Below are 19,231 nucleotides of genomic sequence, written 5' to 3' on the forward strand. Positions count from 1 at the left end.
TATATACAACACTCTCTTGGTTCTAATCATTTTAGTTTTCATTATTTTGTGCAAATCTATCCATGTTTTTTCCTAAGATCATCATGCTCATCATTTCTTATAGCACAACAGTATTTCATCACAATCATATACCACCATTTGTTCAGACATTATGATTTTTTTAAATCCTAATTATTATGATCCAAAGGCTTTTCTAGATTACCATTGACAGTGAATCCATGGTAAACACACATAAAAGTTAAGATCCCCATCCTAGCTTCAAATAATCCCTATTTTCAAGTCTCATTCTAACAAGGAGGTGAGATATTAACATATTATACAGAATAAATATGAAGAAAATAGTATACTTAGAGAATCAACTAAAATATTATTAGAAACAATTCACAACTTTAGCAAAGTTGCAGGATACAAAATAAATCCATATAAATCATCAGTATTTCTATATGTTACCAATAAAGTCCAGCAGCAAGAGATAAAAAGAGAAATTAATTGTGGATTTGAGCAATATGGAACTATGCCCAAAGCTATTGAACTGTATATACCTTTTGATCCCAAGGGATCTGTATGCCAAAGAGATCACAAAAAAAGGAAAAGAACCCACATGCACAAAAATGTTTATAGCAGCTCTTTTTTAATGGCCAGAAACTAGAAACTGAGTAGATGAGTTGGGGAATAGCTGAATCAAGTTATGGTACATGAATGTTATGGAATATTACTGTTATATATAAAAAAAAAGATCAGCAGGATGATTGTACACAGCAATGACAAGATTATATAATGATCAATTCTGATGGACATGGCCCTTGTCAACAATGAGATAATTCAGATAAGTTCAATGATCTTGTGATAGAAAGAGCCATGTTCACTCAGAGAGAGGACTGTGGGGACTGAGTGTAGATCACAACATAGGTTTTTTTTCATTTTTGCTATTGTTGATTGCTTACTTTTTGTTTTCTTTCTCTTTTTTTTTCTTTTTGATCTGATTTTTTCTTGTGCAGCATGATAATTGTGGAAATACGTATAGAAGAATTGTACATGTTTAACATATATTGGATTGCTTGCTCTCTAGGGGAGGAGGTGGGGGAAGGGAAAGAGAAAAATATTTTGGAATGCAAGGTTTTTCAAGGATGAATGTGGAAACTATGCATATGTTTTGAAAATAGAAAGATATATTTAAACAAACTTAAAATGTAACAGACATAAAAGAGTAAAGATGCTTTTGAAAAAAAATAGGTACAGATTAGTTCAATTCAAGATAGCCTGAGAGGGAAGGCAACAGCAGTGACTTATGGAGGTGTTCCTTGAGCTGCATCTTGGAGGAAGAGAGAGTCACTAGGTAAAGGTGCATTGGAAGCTTGGCAGTTTCATCCACCTCAGCTTTAGCTTCCTTATCTGTATAATGAGAGGTCAAACCAAGTGACCTCTAAAGTCCCTTCTGATGATTCAGTTAGAAGAACAATCCATCAGTAAGTAGGAAGGGGTCGGGAGCTGTCCAGCCTCCATGTCCCAGGACTAGGCACATACTATATTCCCCCATCAGCTCTCACTGCTCAACTATTCCCTATCTCCTCCATAAGCAGACTGCAGCAATTCTAAGGCAGGGTGCATAAAGGTCCATCTGGAGTTAAAAGGTTCTCATCAATCCTCAATTTCACGGGTATCTGGCCTTTCTGAAAAAGAAAGTGAAAATAATAGGTTATCAACCACGAGCAGTTTCCTTCCCTTCTAGCCCCCTCACCCCAATCTTATTTTCCAGTTACCTGAGAAAGCTGCTTAGCCTTCTGTCATGCTGAATTTCCAGAAAGTGCTCATTCCTTGACCTTAATGCACTCAAACCCCCTTCCCTTATCCCTCCTTACAGCACAGATGTGAACTTGGAGCACTTCCTAGAACCCCAAGTCTCTGAAATCCCAACTGACAGATCAAGCTCAGAAAGGTCTTATCCTCCAGACTCCAGGGAGGGCCTTTGCTAAATCAAAGGGGCCTATGAGCTTTCAGATGTTTTCCAAATGATCCAGATGGCGTAGAGATTCATTGAACCATAGTATTGGGAAGCGAGAAAGATGCTTAAGAGATGAGCCAGGCCACCCACACTGCAACTGACACATATGTAGCACAGAGCAATGGAGAGAGCCGGGACTCTAAAGCCATGGACTCATGGGTTTAAGTAAGGAAATGGGGTCAAACTTCTGACTCCTACTACCTGAGAGGTCACAATTTCCCTGAACTCTAGATTTCTCACCTGTAAAATAAAGGTGTTGGTCTAGTTCATAGGTTCTTAACCCTTTTTGTGTCCCCCTTGGGCAGATGGGTAAAGTCCATGCATCATTTCTTGCCAGTGGTACAGTGGATCAAGCACTGAGTCTGGAATCAAGAAAATCTGAGTTCAAACTTAGCCTCAGACAGTTACTAACTGATCCCAGAAAAAAAATCATTTAATCTGTTTTGTCTGTTTCCTCATTTGTTAAAATGAAGGTGATAGCATCTGCCTCACAGGACTGTTGTGAAGATCAAATCCTATGACACTTACAAAGTGCTTTATATAGTACCTGGTACATAGAATGTGCTATATAAATGATTATTCCCTTCTCAGATTCATGTTTTTAAATGCATAAAATAAAATGCACAAGATTACAGAGGAGACCAATTATGCTAAAATACAGTCATCAAAATATCTATAAAAGCAATGACAAGTTTATGGATCTTAGGTCAAGGAACTCTCGGATGCTCACTGAGTTCTATTTCAACACTAGGTCTGTATTATTTTAATCATCAGATTGTGGGATTGAGATCTGGAAGAGAATTTAGAAATCATCAAAATGGAAAACATTTTATAGATCAGGAAATTGAGAATCAGACAGAAGAAGCAATTTGCCCAAGGTGATGCAGGAAGTAAGCAAAAAACTTGGGTATGATTCAGGTCTTCTGACTCTAAATTCAAGTAAATTCTGACTCTAAATTTATCACTAAAATAAATCATCACTCCACATTAATCCACAAGCACAATTGTGCTAAACAATTCAGATATAAAAAAGAAAAGGAAAAGAAGAGAGAGAGGAAAGAGAGGGGAAGAAGGAAGGGACAGAGGGAGAGAAGGAGGAAGGAAAGAAGGAAGTAAAAGAGAAAGGGAGGGAGGGAGGAAGGGAGAGAGGGAAGAAGGAAGGAAATGGAACTCTCCATTTCAATTTATCCTCAATTCATTGACTAAAATGAATTTATTAAAGTGCAAGTCCAACCATATCACTCATTCCCCAATCAAAAAATTGCAGTGGCTCCCTATCACCTTTAGACTCAAAAACAAAATATTTTGCTTGTCATTCAATGCCCTTCATAACCTAGCCTCCTACTTTACTAGTCTTCTTGCATTTCAACTCTACACAAGTACTCTTTGACCCAATGATTCTGATCTCCTTACTATTTCATGACCTCCATCACTCATGGTTTGGCATTTTCTCTGGCTGCCTCCCCCCATATCTAAATACTCTCTCATTTTTGCTTTCTGGCTTTCCCAGTCAAAATCCTATCATTTCCTGGAATTCTTCCCTAATCCTCTTAATTCTACTGCCTTCTGTTAATTATCTCCTATTTATCTTATATATAACCTATTTGTAGATATCTGCTTATTCTCCCCCATTGGGCTGCAAACTCCTTGGAGGCAGTAGCTCTTTGCATCTTTATATCATCAGTGTTTAGCACAATGTATGACTTATAATAGGCACTTAAGAGTTTCTTGATAATCAACTGACCGGCAAACTATTAATGGAGGATTGTACTAATCATAAAGACTTCTCCCTGTTATGAGAAGTGAATGTATTTTCCCAGTGCATCAGAAAGGACAATCCCATTGGCTGAAAAAAGGTGACCATTAGAAGATAGTTATCACAGGATGGGTGAGGTTCCAAGGAGGAGACTTCTAAGGGAAAGAATCTCTTTTTGTTCCCCTACTTCCCCCAATGTAGTTGAGTAGTTATACAAACAACTCAACCAGTAGAAGCTACTTAACCCAACTGGGAGTAGAAACAAATATTCCAGATAGACAAGGATTTAGAGAAATAGTCACTCAAGGACAGAAGCAGGTTTGAGGAACTGAGACCTCAGTCAGAGGAAAAGGGTAGGAAGAGGAGGGGAAAAGAAAGAAAGAAAGAGAAAGAGACAGACAGACAGAAACAGAGACAAAGAGAAATAGAGAGACAGAGAGAAAAAAGAGAGAGATAGAGACAGAGAGAAAGGCAGAAACAGATATAGGCAGAGACAGAGACAGAGAGGCAGAAACAGAGAGATAGAGACAGAGGGAAAGAAACAGATATAGGCAGAGACACAGAGACAGAGACAGAGAAACAGAGAAACAGAGAAATACAGAGAGGCAGAGACACAGAGGCAGAAACAGAGGGACACACAGAGATAGAGCCACAGACTTAAGGCAGAGTTAGCCTTGATAGCTGGCAAACTCTGAGAAGACAGTTGAACAATCTTCCTTGAAAAGATATTGTATTTGTAATTGGGAAATATTTAACAAAACAAATAAAAATATATTTTTAAAGATTTTGTTCTTGTTGAAGAGAAAATATGCAACAACCCAACTAAGAAAGGAAGGATATTATCCTCCCAGGGCTGAAATTGGGAGTTGCCTTGGCAATATGTATATGTCTCCCAACCACTGTTTTCTAAGTCTGTCTGCTCTTTTCAAAAACCTTACGTGCCTTAGGAAAACAATATGCCCCAAGTTTAAGGGAGAAAGAATATACTGTTCTTATGACTACATCTCAGGAAATGCCTACTGCTACATGCAGGTGCAATGAATAGAGAGCTGGGTCTTGAGTTAGGAAGCTATGAGTTCAAATCTGGCCTCAGGCACTTACTAGCTGTGTGAACCTGGGCAAGTCACTTGCCTCAGTTTCCTCAATTGTATCATGAGTATAAGTAATACTACCTACTTTTCAGAGTTGTAAAGATGAAATGAGATAGTATTTGTTAAGCATTTAGTACAGTTCCTGGCATATAGTAAGTACTACATAAATGTTAGCTACTATTAGCAGGTGAATATGCCACAGGTTAAAAGGAGGAGGAATCTTTGTGTCTACTATTTTTATGGTCATCTTTTTTAAATGCCTTAAGTAGCTGAGGTGGGAGGGAGGAGAGGCACTACCAGTGGTTAAAATTTTGGACCTAGAGTTAGGAAGAGTTGAGTTCAAATTCAGCCTTTGGCATAAACTAGCTGTATGATCATGTCACAACTGCTGACTGCCTCACTTTATCAAAATGAGCCATGATGTACCTACCTCCCGAGATTATTATGAGGACCAAATGAGATAATATGAATAAAGCACTTAGCAGAGTCCCTGACACATAGTAGGCACTTAAAAAAAAAATTCCCTTCTCTTCCCCAAAAGCTAACTTTGGCTACTAACTGATTGTTCGTTTGAATCATATTCATGGAGACTCATGCGCTACAGAAAAAAGAGTAGCCATCTAAAGGGTACTCTAGAACCTAATGTTACAGCCACTCTGGTGGACCCAACCTATGAGTACTGTTGCAAATTGAAAGTTTTTTGCCAAGTAACCTGGAAAAATCATCATATCCAGAGCCCATTCATTCCCTTATGTGTACATCAACAATTAAACACACTCCTCTTCCATGAACATCTAATCATTTGTGCATAATATATTACCCAAAAAATGAGGATCTTAGTGGACAATAAGCTCAAATGAGTCTATAATGAGCTATGATAGCCAGAAGAGCTGCATTAAGAAAGGCACTGGATCTAGGGGGGGAAAAAAGAGTTGGTAATCTTTCTGTGTTCTGGATTTGTCAGACCATGTATCCAGAGTACTAGGCTCATTTCTAGACCCCAAAGTTTAGGAAGGACATTTACAAACTGGAGTGTGTCCAAGGAAGAATGACCAAATTGATGAGAAGACTAGAGACCATGCTATTTGAAGACCAGTTGAATGTCCTGAGGCTGTTAAACTTAGAGAAAGGAATTAGGAAGGACATAATAACTGTTTTCAGGTACACATTAGGCTGGAATAGGGCAGGGGAATTAGTTTGGTTTGGCTTGAGCCTAGATGACAGAATTTAGAATAATGAGTAGTAGTTGCCAGAATTAATCTTTCTGACAATTAGAGTCATGGAAAGTCCAGCTTCTTAAACTGTGGAGTATAACTGAAGTGGGAGTTGTAAAATTATTATTTTGGATTCGTAAATGTTCAATTTGTATACCTATTTTATATACTTATACAACAGAGCCACGTAAAAATTTCTTGAGTGAAAAGGATAACAAGTAGAAAAAGTTTTAAGAAGACCTGATCCAAAGAAACATTGCTGCAAAAGATAATGAAGTCGCCACATTAAGTGGAGGATTTCAAATAGAACCTGCATGGACATTTGTTGGAGATACAGGAAAAGAGATTTTTAATCTGGTATAGTTTGGACTAGAGGGTCTCTGAGACCCTTTCAATAATGAGATTTTATGATTCTTGGAAAAGAATGAACTACATTGATCTAATGCTTGAGCTAATGACATGATAGAGATGATATCTCCAATTTATCCTGTGTGTATCTTCTTTGCACCTAATTCTATCCATCTCCTCCATTAGCCTGAAGGCTTCTTGAGGATAGTCTGCTTTTTGTATCCAAGTGTTTAGCACAGTAACTGGCACATGGTAGGTGTGGAATAAATACTTGCTAACTTAGTGTGAGAATGTGTTCACAAAAGCAACTGCCTATGGGATTAACAGGAAGTCTTGGAGTTTCAAGGTGGGATCCTTAAAAAGGAATTGAGGTAGAGAATGGGGAACTGTTAAATGACCAGGAGAAATAGGAGGCTATAATTATAGATTGGGCTATAGAGAAAACTAAGGGAAATGCCAGCCTTTGGGATTGGTTCAAGGTAGAAATAAAGGATAATAGATGCAATAAGGTAGCTTTTGATTGTCTGCTAAAGGGAAGAAGGAAAAGATAAAAGCAGGTATCATCAGTGGATTTCTAGAAACAGACTCTTGAGGACAGGAAGGGCTGATGCCTCTGGGAAGCTGGGGCATCCATTGTGATTTGTACATGAATTTGCTCATGAATTGGGATGGGGAGAAGATGCTCTTGGAGAGAATCCTTACTTAAAGGACAGTTTTTACAGACAGTAAGGGAGCCCCCGGTCCCATGGCTTCCTAGAGAAGTAATAGCTTGAAATATGAGTTTTAGGGCTTGAAGCCAGGCTCAAGTGGAAGATTTCTACCTCCTTGGAAATCTTCAAGTAGAAACTGAATGATCATTCATCAGGTATGTCACCATGGAAATCCCTTCAGATACTGGTTCCAGCTAGACGGGAAAGTCTTTCTTTCTAGGTCTCAGAGTCTCTGATTATGTAGGGGCAACTGTCCAACCTCCCTACCACGCCATTGGTCCGGGAAACCCAAGATCAATGAACTCTTCTGTACAGACTATACCCAAACTCCTCCTGTCTATATATTGTCTGTGCATAACTGTTTGCATATTGTCTCCCCCATTAGAGTTCCTTAGGAATAGGGATACTTGCCTGCATTTCTACCTTCCCTGTAGTTAATAATGAACTAATAATAGCTAAAATTTATGTAGCACTTACTACATGCCAGGCCTTGTGTTAAGTGTTTAACAATTATTATCTCAATCAATTTTCACACTAACATTGAAATGTTATTATTGAGTCCTTTTTGCAGTTGTGTCTGACTCTCCATGAACTCATTTGGAGTTTCCTTGGCAAAGATACTGGAGTGGTTTGCCATTTCTGTCTCCAGCTCATTTTATAGTAGGAAAACTAAAGAAAACAGGGTTTAATGACTCATCCAGGCTCACACAGTTAGGAAATATCTGAGGTTGTATTTGAACTCATGAAGACAAATTCACCTGACTTCAGAGGGGATGCTCTATCCATTTTTATTATCATAAAAATAAACTATTTAGTAGAACAGGAAATATAATTGCTAATAGAGCACCATGCATTAGAAAGTCATTCCATATGTTATGAATAAGTGTATACATGGAAGGTAGATGCTATTACTATCTCCATTTTTACAAATGAGGAAACTGAGGTTAAATGACATACCTGGAGTGAAACAGCTGGTGTCTGAGGCTAGATTTGAATTCAAGTCTTCTTTTTTCTTAACTGAGGCAATTGGAATTGTGATTTACCCAGAGTCACACAGAACTCAAATCTTCTTAATCTAGGCCCAGTGCTCTATCAATTGTATCCCAGCTTCCCTAAGTACAACTTAACACAATGCCTAACACATAGAAGGCACTTGATAAATGTTTATTGCCTGACTGACATATCTTTTGCAGTTGGTATTTCCCAGTTCTCTCTCTGAGATTATCTTCTATCTCCTCTGTATATATCTTGAACATACTTAGTATTATCTCCCCCCATCATAAAATAAACTCCTCCAAGACAGGACTTTTTGGAATTTTGCATTTTCTTTGTACAGTTCCCTAACTTCTATTAAGTTAGAACTTAATAACTACTTGGTGATTGATTACATACACACATAGACCCAGTGTGTACCCACAGGAGAACTAGATTTCAAAAGACTGACTGTTCTGTCAAGTTTCCAGAAATAATATGAGGGGGGAAATAGTCATATATAGAGTAAAATATTTAACCATAGGGGAAGCTCATTGGGTCTGGAAAAGCATTTGACATGGAATAGGAAGAAATGGAGTAACACTCATTAAGTGTTTACCATGTGCCAGGCACTGAGGATCAGACAAAATCAAGCCAGCAAGGGAATCCCTGCCCTCACAGGGGATGAATGAGCATATATGGGAATGATGGCCAAGGATGAATGCTCCAGTAGTGCAGTTATCTCTTCCACATCACAGCTTTCCCCATTGCAATTTTGATATACCTTGGTTTAGCATAAGAAATTACATGGGAATTTGGGGGAGTTATGCAGAAGTCACAAACAATACTTGAAGGCTCCTATTATGTAGAAAAAATAGAAACTCAGAAATACATAAAACATGTATAGAATCATATAACATCAACATATTTTATTATTTAATCCCATCATAATTCAGACTATTTTCTCTGGAATGAAGGGATGGTGGATTTCCCAGATCAAGAGAACAGCAAGTCCCTAACCCCCAAGATGTGGAAGGAATAACTATAGGGGATTGCATTTTCACTAGCTGTCCCCATGCCTTCAAATATCCCTCTCTTTACATCCATCTCTTAGCTGATCCTGACATCTCCTAAGTCTCAAGTGAAATCCTATCCTCTCTAAGAAGTCTTAATACTAATGTCTTTTCTCAGGATTATCTTAAATTTGTTCTTATCTTGTTTGTTCATATACTTATCTTTTTCATTAGAATGGGAGGTTCTGGAAGACTTCCTCTTGTCAAGGTTGGGAAGGAGGACCTGGGAACTAAGCATTGCTTAACATATTGTTTGACTCATATACCAATATATCCTTTCCAGGGGATTTCTAAGGTTTCTGTCCTGGATCCTCAAGTTCTGAAGCAGTTTTCTATTTTATACAGAACCCAGAGGTCTGGTGGAGTGTCCACAGTCAATCCCAACAAGCTTCTTGTCACATAGAGTTGGAACATCTTTAATTCATTCATTCATTCATTCATTCATGGAGATGTTTGATCTCAGCTCATCCCTCTAATTCATTGACTCAATCAAGAGGTGCACATGAATCCATCCCCCACCTTTAACATTTTGCAGATACTAAGTGCTCAAATTATAGAGACATAAACAATTCTTGCCCACAGTGAGCTTACATTACATTGGGCATAAGCAAATAGATATGCCCAAAATAAAGGCAGCTGTGGTTTCTTTAGTAAAGAGAACTGCTAAATAAGCAATTCACTTTACTGATGCCAGTTGGTCTCTGCTCTCTAATGTCTAATCTCAGCCAGCCCCAATGGTGTACTGGTAAATGTTTAACAACTAGTTAGCTAAAAATGCAAGACAGACACACTTTTCATTATCTGCATTATTATATTTTCCCCATCACTTTCTTAAGTTTATACAATCAACAAAACAATAAATCAAGCCCCGATATGTAGCATTTGCCAGTTCCCAAAGTGTAAAATTTACAGCCCACACTAAAAATTTAACCATTAGCTCGGTAGGAGCTGACTCAAGCACTCCCTTAGAGAACTGGCTAGAAGGGTAAGGATGAACAATTTACCTTTATCATAAAGTCAATATATGTTTGAGGTGGGATTTAGACCCAGGTCTTCCTAGCTTCATCTGGTTCCCTAGCAACTACATTATGCTATTGCCTCTTAAATGCATAATAAATACAGCATAAATGGAAAAGTGACTTTAAACTTGAAGTTTCTAACAGTTGGGGGCAGTAGGGTTAGGGGACACCCAGGGAAAAACTCCTGGAGAAGATGGAATTTGAATTGATTTATGAAAGAAGCCAGGAAAACTACAGTGGAAGCAATGAGGGAAGGCATGTGGGGATGGGCAGACACTGCAAAGATTTGGAGACAAAAGATGGATTGTCTTGGGTAAAAAACAGAAAATAAGTGAGTAAAGCACATTGTTGAAAGTGTAAGAAGACAAGGAAAAAAAAAATGACAGATTCCTAGCTTGAGCTCAGGTGTCTTAAGAATTGTTTCACACCTTTTTTTCCACTTTCAATTGTATATACTGAAATATAAATTGTTGCTGCTATAAAAAAAATGACACCAGTGCTTACAAAAATGTGGCAGGTAAAGGTGAAGCTAGAAAACTTTAGTGAAAATGACAGCTCTCTGACACTTCAAAGCTTAGGAAAGTCCTTATAATCTATAATCTCATTCGAGCAATATACATTGCAAGGTATAGAAAGAAGGAAGGAAAGAAGAAAAAAAGGAAGTGAGAAAGGTAGGGGGAGAGGTAGGAAGGAGGGGAAGAAGGGATGGAGGAAGAAAGGAAGGTGAGGGAAGGAAGGAAGGAAGGAAGGAAGAAAGGAAGGAAGGAAGGAAGGAAGGAAGGAAGAAAGGAAGGAAGGAAGGAAGGAAGGAAGAAAGGAAGGAAGGAAGGAAGGAAGGAAGGAAGGAAGGAAGGAAGGAAGGAAGGAAGGAAGGAAGGAAGGAAGGAAGGAAGGAAGGAAGGAAGGAAGGAAGGAAGGAAGGAAGGAAGGAAGGAAGGAAGGAAGGAAGGAAGGAAGGAAGGAAGGAAGGAAGGAAGGAAGGAAAGGTAGGGAGGGAGGAAGGAAGGAAAGGTAGGGAGGGAGGGAAGAAAAAAAGGAAGGAAAGAAAGAATGTGCTCCCATACTGGGTACCTCCTGGTGTCCCTTCCCCTGCTTACCTATCCCCTTTCTTATGTTGTCTCCACACACACACACACACACACACACACACACACACACACACACACACACACACCCCAGTAGATCATAAAGTTCTTTAGTACAGATACTGTCTTTCTTTTTATTAAATGTATCATAGCACACTATGTTGTACTAATAGGTACTTGAGAAATGTTTATTGGACTTCGTTGACCCTCAGTACTTAACTTCTCTGTCTCGGATTCTCTGTCTTTAAAATGGAGATACTAAATAGCACCAGTCTCCCAGAATGGCTATGAAAATAAAACAAAATAATCTATGTAGAGTACTTTGTAAACCTTAAAGTATTACATAAATGCCATTATTAGCCCCTGGATGAGTCTCAATCTGAACTACAACCAGGTTGGATCCCCTAAATCATTTCTCTGGGTCTCATTGCTGGGCTGAGTCCATTCTTGTCAGATCAGGCATGGCTAGCCACAAACTCTGTCATATCTATCTATCTCTCATACTTCTGGTGGTGTGCCATTCCAACCTTTCCAGGAACACAAGGTCATGACCATTAATAAAACCATTTTCACCTAAAAGCAGGAAAGAACAAATACAAAGAGCAGAGCTCTATACTTTGTCCACATATCAGTGTCACATAAAAAAGACCCAAGATCTTTCCTCATCCAGAAACTTTGAGCTTGTGTCTCACCCAAACAGCAGCCAACAGAAAAGAGCAAAAGCCAGAGATTCCCCTTGGCTGGTTATTGCCTTTTAAATTCATTCAACAATCCATCTCTTCCCCATGTAGTTAGCAGACATGAATCCACTCCAGAATATCTCTGCACACTCCATATTAGGAAACAAGACTATTCCCTTCTTTCATCATGCCTTTCTAAGAGCAGTTTACCCAGTCTCTTTCATAGGCTGACACTAAAGATGGAGCTCTAAGTCTCCATAATCCATATGTCAAAATATTCAAAACAGCTGTCTTTGTGATACAACACCTGCAACATGGTAAATGCATAGTTGTCTGGATGTATAATAACAAAGTATCTCAGACAATGGAGATACCCATGATTGAGGAATGGATGTTAATTTTATTTTGTGGTTATAATGAGATAAAATATAATAATAATATAATAATAATGAGATAAATAAAAACAATAATTATGAAGAATTCTGAGAAGTAAAAGAATTCCATAAAACTGATGCAAAGTGGAGCAAACAGGACCAGGAAGAAACATACATAATGACTACAACAACATAATGGAAATAACAACAGAACTGGAAGCTGTATAATTTTGTTAACCAAGTTTAAACCAAAGGAAAGTCATGAGAGTACATCTCCCTCCTTTCTTTTGTGGAGAACTGTGGTGAAATGTTGACTATTGTCAGACCTGATTGATGTTTTGTTGAGTTATTTATGCATGGATACATACATAAATACATATATACACACATATATATGCTACATATAGACAGTCTCTGGTTAGAGAAAGGGGGAAAGATTGGGAAATTAAGATAATATAAAAACAAAATACATCAATAAAATTGTTTAATTTTTTTTGTTTCAAGAAATGACTGAGTAGAAAAAGAAAGGAATATATTTAAAGGAATATATTTAGAAATGAAGAAAAACAATATAAATAAAAATATTTCAATCAAAAATTAAATTTTAATATAATGCAAATCTCTAAGCACAACGTGTTCTTTAATTTTTTTTTACTTGTTTTTATACAGAACTACAGGTAGCTTAATTTCCCCAACTTTAATTAGCCCATGTGATTTGAAATAAGGGAGAGAGTAGTTGCATTCAAACACTTAAGTTCCAAAAGTTTTAATCAATCTCACAAAGGAGAAGCCAAGCCAACAAATAAATATTCCCTCGTTGTAACAATCCCTCCCACCTGCTGAATTACAGAACCCCAGCTGGGACAGATCATAATGTAAATTGTTCTTCTCCTTCATCAAATTGCTTTCAGCTTCCTAAAAAGCAAAGTAGAAACCTGATTCGACTGAAATCCCTGCAAATGACCCCATGAAATGCCAAGTAGTTTGGGTTGGTCTGTAATGGATGAAATACTATGAATCTGTCAGGTCTGACATCTCATCACCTTGAACCAGCTCTTCTGCTTCATTTCCTTCTCCCTCCAGAAGCCCATTGACCAGCCCAACCATGGATAGAAGAGAACTCCCAAACCCCATCAAGTGGCATCAAATTGTGAATTATGTAATGAGGAGATATAATTAAATGATGCTTATCATTAAATCCTACTTATTGCTGCCTGTTTGGCTCATAAATAATGAATTGTTACAGATAATTAGGCAAGTGTTCATCACTGAGGTCTATTTACTATTGCATAGTTAATTAGTAAATTAATATTTTATCTTCAAACTGAAATCATTAAAATACAGATTGACTATTATTCCATCCTATTAGCATGATAATAATAATCAAACCCTGAATTTAGTTCACACTTCTCCTCTGATGAGTTAAAAGTACTTCCATGGCCATTATTACATCCATTATTCTCACAATAACTCAGTTCTTCTGATACAGGAATAGCTAGAGACTATTGTGTCCCCATTTTACAGATGAGAAAAATCAAAAAGGCTAAGAGACTTGCATGGTATCATAAAAGCAGTCAGTCACAGATGTGGAAGTAGAACCCAAGTCCTTCAATTCAGGGCCTAGGATGCTGCCCACTGGACCATGGTGAATTCAACTTACTATAATTCGATTCTCTTTGAAAACATTAAGCATCTTCTTCTCATCCTTCATCCAGCTTATCAAATTACTTGACTAGTCTTGCTGTTTCTTCCTCTTTTCTCATATGGTTCACATCCATGATGGGTCCTCATCTCTTTTCTGGACTGTTGTATTGTTATTATTTGTTTTCAGTTGTGTCCAACCCTTCACGACCCCTTTTGAGGTGTTCTTGGCAAAGATACTGAAGTGGTTCCTCATTTCCTTCAGTTCATTTTATAGATACGGAAACTGAGATAAACAATATTAAAAAGCTTACCCAGAATCACACAAATAAGTATGTATCTTATTAGCTAGGATCTGAAGCTGGATTTAAACTCGGGTTTTCCTGTCTCCAAATCCAGTGCTCTAGCCATTGTGCCCCTCACTGCAGTACTAGTATGACAGACTCCCAATTAGACTCTCAGCTTTTAGATTCTTCACCTCTTCATTCAATTTGCCAAATAGATGCTGAAATAATCTTCCTAAAACCCAGATCTGACCATGTGGTATTATGGAAAGATCACTAGGTTTGGAATTAAAGGCTCTATGTCCATAGACACATATTTTATAGATAGATTAATAGATAGATATAAATACAGCTATAGATATGGATATAGATATAGATATATATACACTGTGTGTATGTGAATATTATATATAATATGTATTGTGTTTGTATGTATAATATATGTAATACATTATATATAATATTCACATACATACACTATAGATACATTAACCACTTCATTCTCTGCATCTTTGCTCTCATTGAAGATCAGGTCTCTGCAGGACCCCAGGGAAAGTAGAATGAGATGAGTGTGTTTAAAATTCCACACCAAATCCCGGCACTCATTTTTTGGCTCCTGATCCCGTCTATCTCTAATGTGTCTCATTTCAGTGCAATGCTGCCTTTTAACTCTGGATCATGGATCTACATCTCAATGTAACTTTTAAAATTGAAAGCAATATCCTCTTTCTCTTTGACACAGTCCAGACAGAGAGTCATGATGGAAATAATCTGTGGCAGAATTAGCCAGGGAACAGAGATGGGTAATGAGACAGCATCCTGCCCCTCTGGGTCTGATTCAGTGAAGAATTTCTCGCATGTAATATGGTCAATTTAATTGATGGAAACTGTTCTTTCTAGTTGCCTTCCTAGTTGCCAAATCTAGTGGTCATTTCCCAGGTCTTATTATTTTTTGCCTTTCCACATCATTTGATTCCTTTGATCAAGAGCTTTTTCTGAGGAACTCTTCTCTTGACTTCTATGATACAGAACTCCTCAGGGTCTCCTAATAATTGTTTGCCCTTCTCTGTCTTTTCTACTGACTCCTAAAATGTTGGCATTTCCATTCTAAAAAACTCAACAATATGTTTTATTTGATATAACCACTACAATGTCATCTGTAAACAGTAGTATCTGGAGGACTTCACCATCCTCAGGAAACCCCTCTTCCATTTGGATGCTGCATATACATGTTTGCCTAGAAATCCCCCCTGTGATTGCATTTCTGGGAACTTGTATGGATAGGTGTGTTTTCTACATTGTATGCATTTCTGTCAATGCATGAATTATATGCACATGTCACCTGTTTGCAATAAAATATAAGCTCCTTGAAAACAGAGACTATTCTGTTTTGGTCTTTTCAACCACAACATCCAGCTCATGTCTAGGCACATAGTAGGTGTTTAAAAAATGACAAATGAATAATGTTTATATGCTGTCTAATGACGTGTGGATCAGGATATATAATTGTGTATTCTTCTATGTAAATGGACATTTTTTGTCTTTATATGTGAGGCATACAAGTATAGCAATCAAAATATTGGCCAGGGTGGGGGGCTCAGAATTCCTAGAATCTAGCTCTAGTTGATTCACTAGAGAAGTCATTAACTCTCTCTTTGCCTCGGTTTCTTCAGGGAATTCAACAGAGCTTACTCCTGTTTCCTTTAAAACATCCTCCCAAATCTTCTTAAAGAAAACAGATCCAAAATGCTTGGATGCTCTCATCACTCTTTTAGGTCTTCCCTTCAGCATCTCTGGTATTAAACAAGCCTTTACTTTATACCTATTGTGGAGAAGATTTTTTAAAAAGCCTGACACATGATCTCTGCTGTCCAAGAGCTACTAACCAGGTGAAAAGGATATAAGATAGAAACCCATGAAGCAAAGAACAGAACACCAGAATCAATGAGTCTTGAATTAGAAAGGGCTTTCAGAATCCTAGCCCACATATACTGGAATAAAAATCTTTTCTATGAATGTGAAATAGCATATACATAAGTGGAACTCCATTTACTGCCAAAAACTTGTAGCAACTTTTTTTGTCATAGCAAAGAATTGGAAATTGAGTAAATATCGATAAGTTGGGGAATGATTGAGTAAGTTGAGATGTAATGGAATATTATTGTTCTATAAGAAATGGTGAGCAGACTTATTTCAGAAAAGCCTAGAAACATTTACATGAACTGATGTTGAGAGAAGTAAGCAGAATCAAGAGAAGATTGTACATTGCAACAACAAGATTATGTGATGATCAACTGTGATGGACTTGCTCTTCTCAGAAATGTGATGATTTAAGATAATTCCAATAGACTTGGAATGGAAAATGCCATCTACATTCAGACACTTTGCTTGCTTTTTCTTTCACTTGTTTTTTTTTTCCCCTTTGGGTCTAATTTTTCTTATACAACATGACAAATATGGAAATACATTTTAAAGGACTGTTCATGTTTAACCTATACAAGATTGCTATTTTGGAGAGGAGGAGGTAAGGAAGGGAGAGAGAAAATTTTGGAACACAAAATCTTACAAAAATGAATGGAAAAATTATCTTTATATGTATTTGGAAAATAAAATACTATTGAAAGGGAAAAAGACTTGCAATAATAGGAAAGGAAATAGGACCTTCAAAGTAGTCCATGTGACTTTTAAATAGTTTTAGCCATTTCTGAAGATAATTTTTCTTCATTGGCAGAGTGGGAAATGTGGAGAATATCAGAAAAAGACCTTTCTGTTGTTCCAACCCATTGGTCCCACTGGCCAAGCAGAACTGAGCTACAGCAATAAAAGACAACACCTCCACAGACAATGGGTAATAAAGGCCAAGTAAGTGGGACTGAACATACTTGCTGTGTATTCAGTGGAGAGAGAAATGCTTGCAGTCCTGGAAGTGATTGGGAGATCCTCCTTAGCAGAATTACTATGTTTTTCTACCCCAAAACAAACCATGTTCTCCATGATGGGCACCCTGATCACTTCCATCCTAGGTAGAAATGAGTTTTCTTTATCAACTCTGGCTTGCCCTTTTTGGGGGTTTCTAATTCATGTAAGTTAAAGAAATGTTAAAATAATAAAAACATGAAAATTGAAACAAGTTACAAGTTTGAATTCTGATACTCACTAGCTGTATGATGTTGGGAAAATATCATCTCTCAAAGCTTTAGTCACCTCTTCTGTGAAATTTTTATTAAAGGCAATAATAATAATATCATGTATTATCTGTTTCAATCCTCAGAACAACCTTACAAATTAGGTACTACTGCTATCTTCATTTATTCCCAAATCAGGAAAGAAAAGCCTAATTTTTCCAGGATTGGGATCACAGAGCTTAATAAGTATCTGATGAAGAATTTGAACTCAGGTTTTCTTGACTTTATATCTAGCACTCTGTATATTATGCAGCCTAACTGCCTCCTAAATTTAATAATAATGATACTATGTATATCTCAAGACTACATAAATATGAATTATTATTACTATTTTGCATTGTAGTTATTTGTATATAGTTTGCATTCTCTTCACTAGATAATAAGTTTCTTGAGGGCAGATATCTTTTATTATTGATTATTGTTTCCTCCACTCCACACATCAAAACTCAAATAAAATTTTGCTCTTATTGAATTGAATGTTCCTTCCAATAGTATGGATTGACACATATAAACACACATATACATATACATATATTTGTATATATGGATGTATACATATATTTGTATATATGTATGTATATGTATAGATACATAGATATAGATAAATATCTGTATCTGACAATTTTATGAAACACTTTCCCACATCCTTTCATAGGTTATCCACAAAAAGATCCACCCAATGTACCCAAAACCTTTCTTATTTTCTATTGACATCATCAGGGTCATGGTAAAACCCTTTGACAGTCCCCTATCATCCCTTATCTTCTCTATGCAACCTGCCCATTTTCTTTCTCTATCATACTTATATGCTCCTTGATACTAGTAGAGCTCCCTGATGCTCTTCTTAACTCCTTCAATGTTATACTCTTGGTCATGTGTTTCTTCCTATCCATGAGTACTATATTTCTCTTCATTGTCTTCTGGAATGGTAGCCATTTTTCATTCTTCAAAACTGTTGAGTTCATGTTTGTCAACTTTATAACATTGGCAGAATGTTGGAATTTTAAAAATTGGGACATTATAGGAGAATTCTGGGGCCACTGAAGGAACTTTACAATTCCCTGAAAGCAATCTAGCCTGTTCTCCTACTATGCGCTTTTGGACCCAACTCAAAGTACATTAGTACTTTGCATGTGTCCAATTGTATATCATAACATTGGAAAAATCATTCACTTGTTGATTCTTTTTACCATTTGGATGAATGTTCAAACCCATGACTTTTGCTTGATTATGAATATTGTCCCAGAAGATTGTGCAATATGTCAAAACTTAATTTAACAAACATAACTATACACTGTACCATGTGAAAAATCTCATCATCCATGAGGAATTCTTCCTCAACACAGATGCCTTATTGAAGCTCCCCCTCACTTCAGTGAACCCCCTTTTATGCTTCACTTGACATTTATTCTCAGAGGGTTGTTTAACAAAGTTGTCTCCAGTGATGTTTTGGAACTAACTCATCTCGGCTGCAGTGAGAACCAATTGCTAAATTTTTTATGTGAGTATTTGCACTTCAGAAACAGCAGATGCTACAAATCACAACTTGATTTATTATTTTGTTGATTATCTAGATTTTTTAAAATGTTAATAATTCAGGTTAAGCTTGAAATACATTGATATATTGTTTCAGAAAGTCGGGAAGTTAGCTGTAAAAATATTTATCAGCATAAATTGTTATATCTTTCAAAGAACCTCAAATTATTCTGATATGTGAATAGGAGGTAGGGCAACTAGGTGACAGTGGATAGAGTGCCAGGCTTGGAGCCAGAAAGATTCAGCTTCTGAAGTCCAAAT

At 37.1% G+C, this 19,231-nt stretch overlaps 1 long non-coding RNA gene across 1 annotated transcript in view; it reads right to left on the reverse strand.

Moving 5' to 3' along the window:
- Positions 1-535: 535 nt before the first annotated feature.
- The window catches only part of LOC141551822 (uncharacterized), a 79,210-nt gene continuing 60,514 nt past the window's right edge, over positions 536-19,231 (reverse strand). The window contains exon 3 of the long non-coding RNA XR_012484973.1: positions 536-1,670. This is a non-coding gene — a long non-coding RNA (uncharacterized LOC141551822). The remainder of the gene's footprint in view (positions 1,671-19,231) is intronic.

Source organism: Sminthopsis crassicaudata, chromosome 1, assembly GCF_048593235.1.
Source record: "Sminthopsis crassicaudata isolate SCR6 chromosome 1, ASM4859323v1, whole genome shotgun sequence".
NCBI lineage: Eukaryota > Metazoa > Chordata > Mammalia > Dasyuromorphia > Dasyuridae > Sminthopsis > Sminthopsis crassicaudata.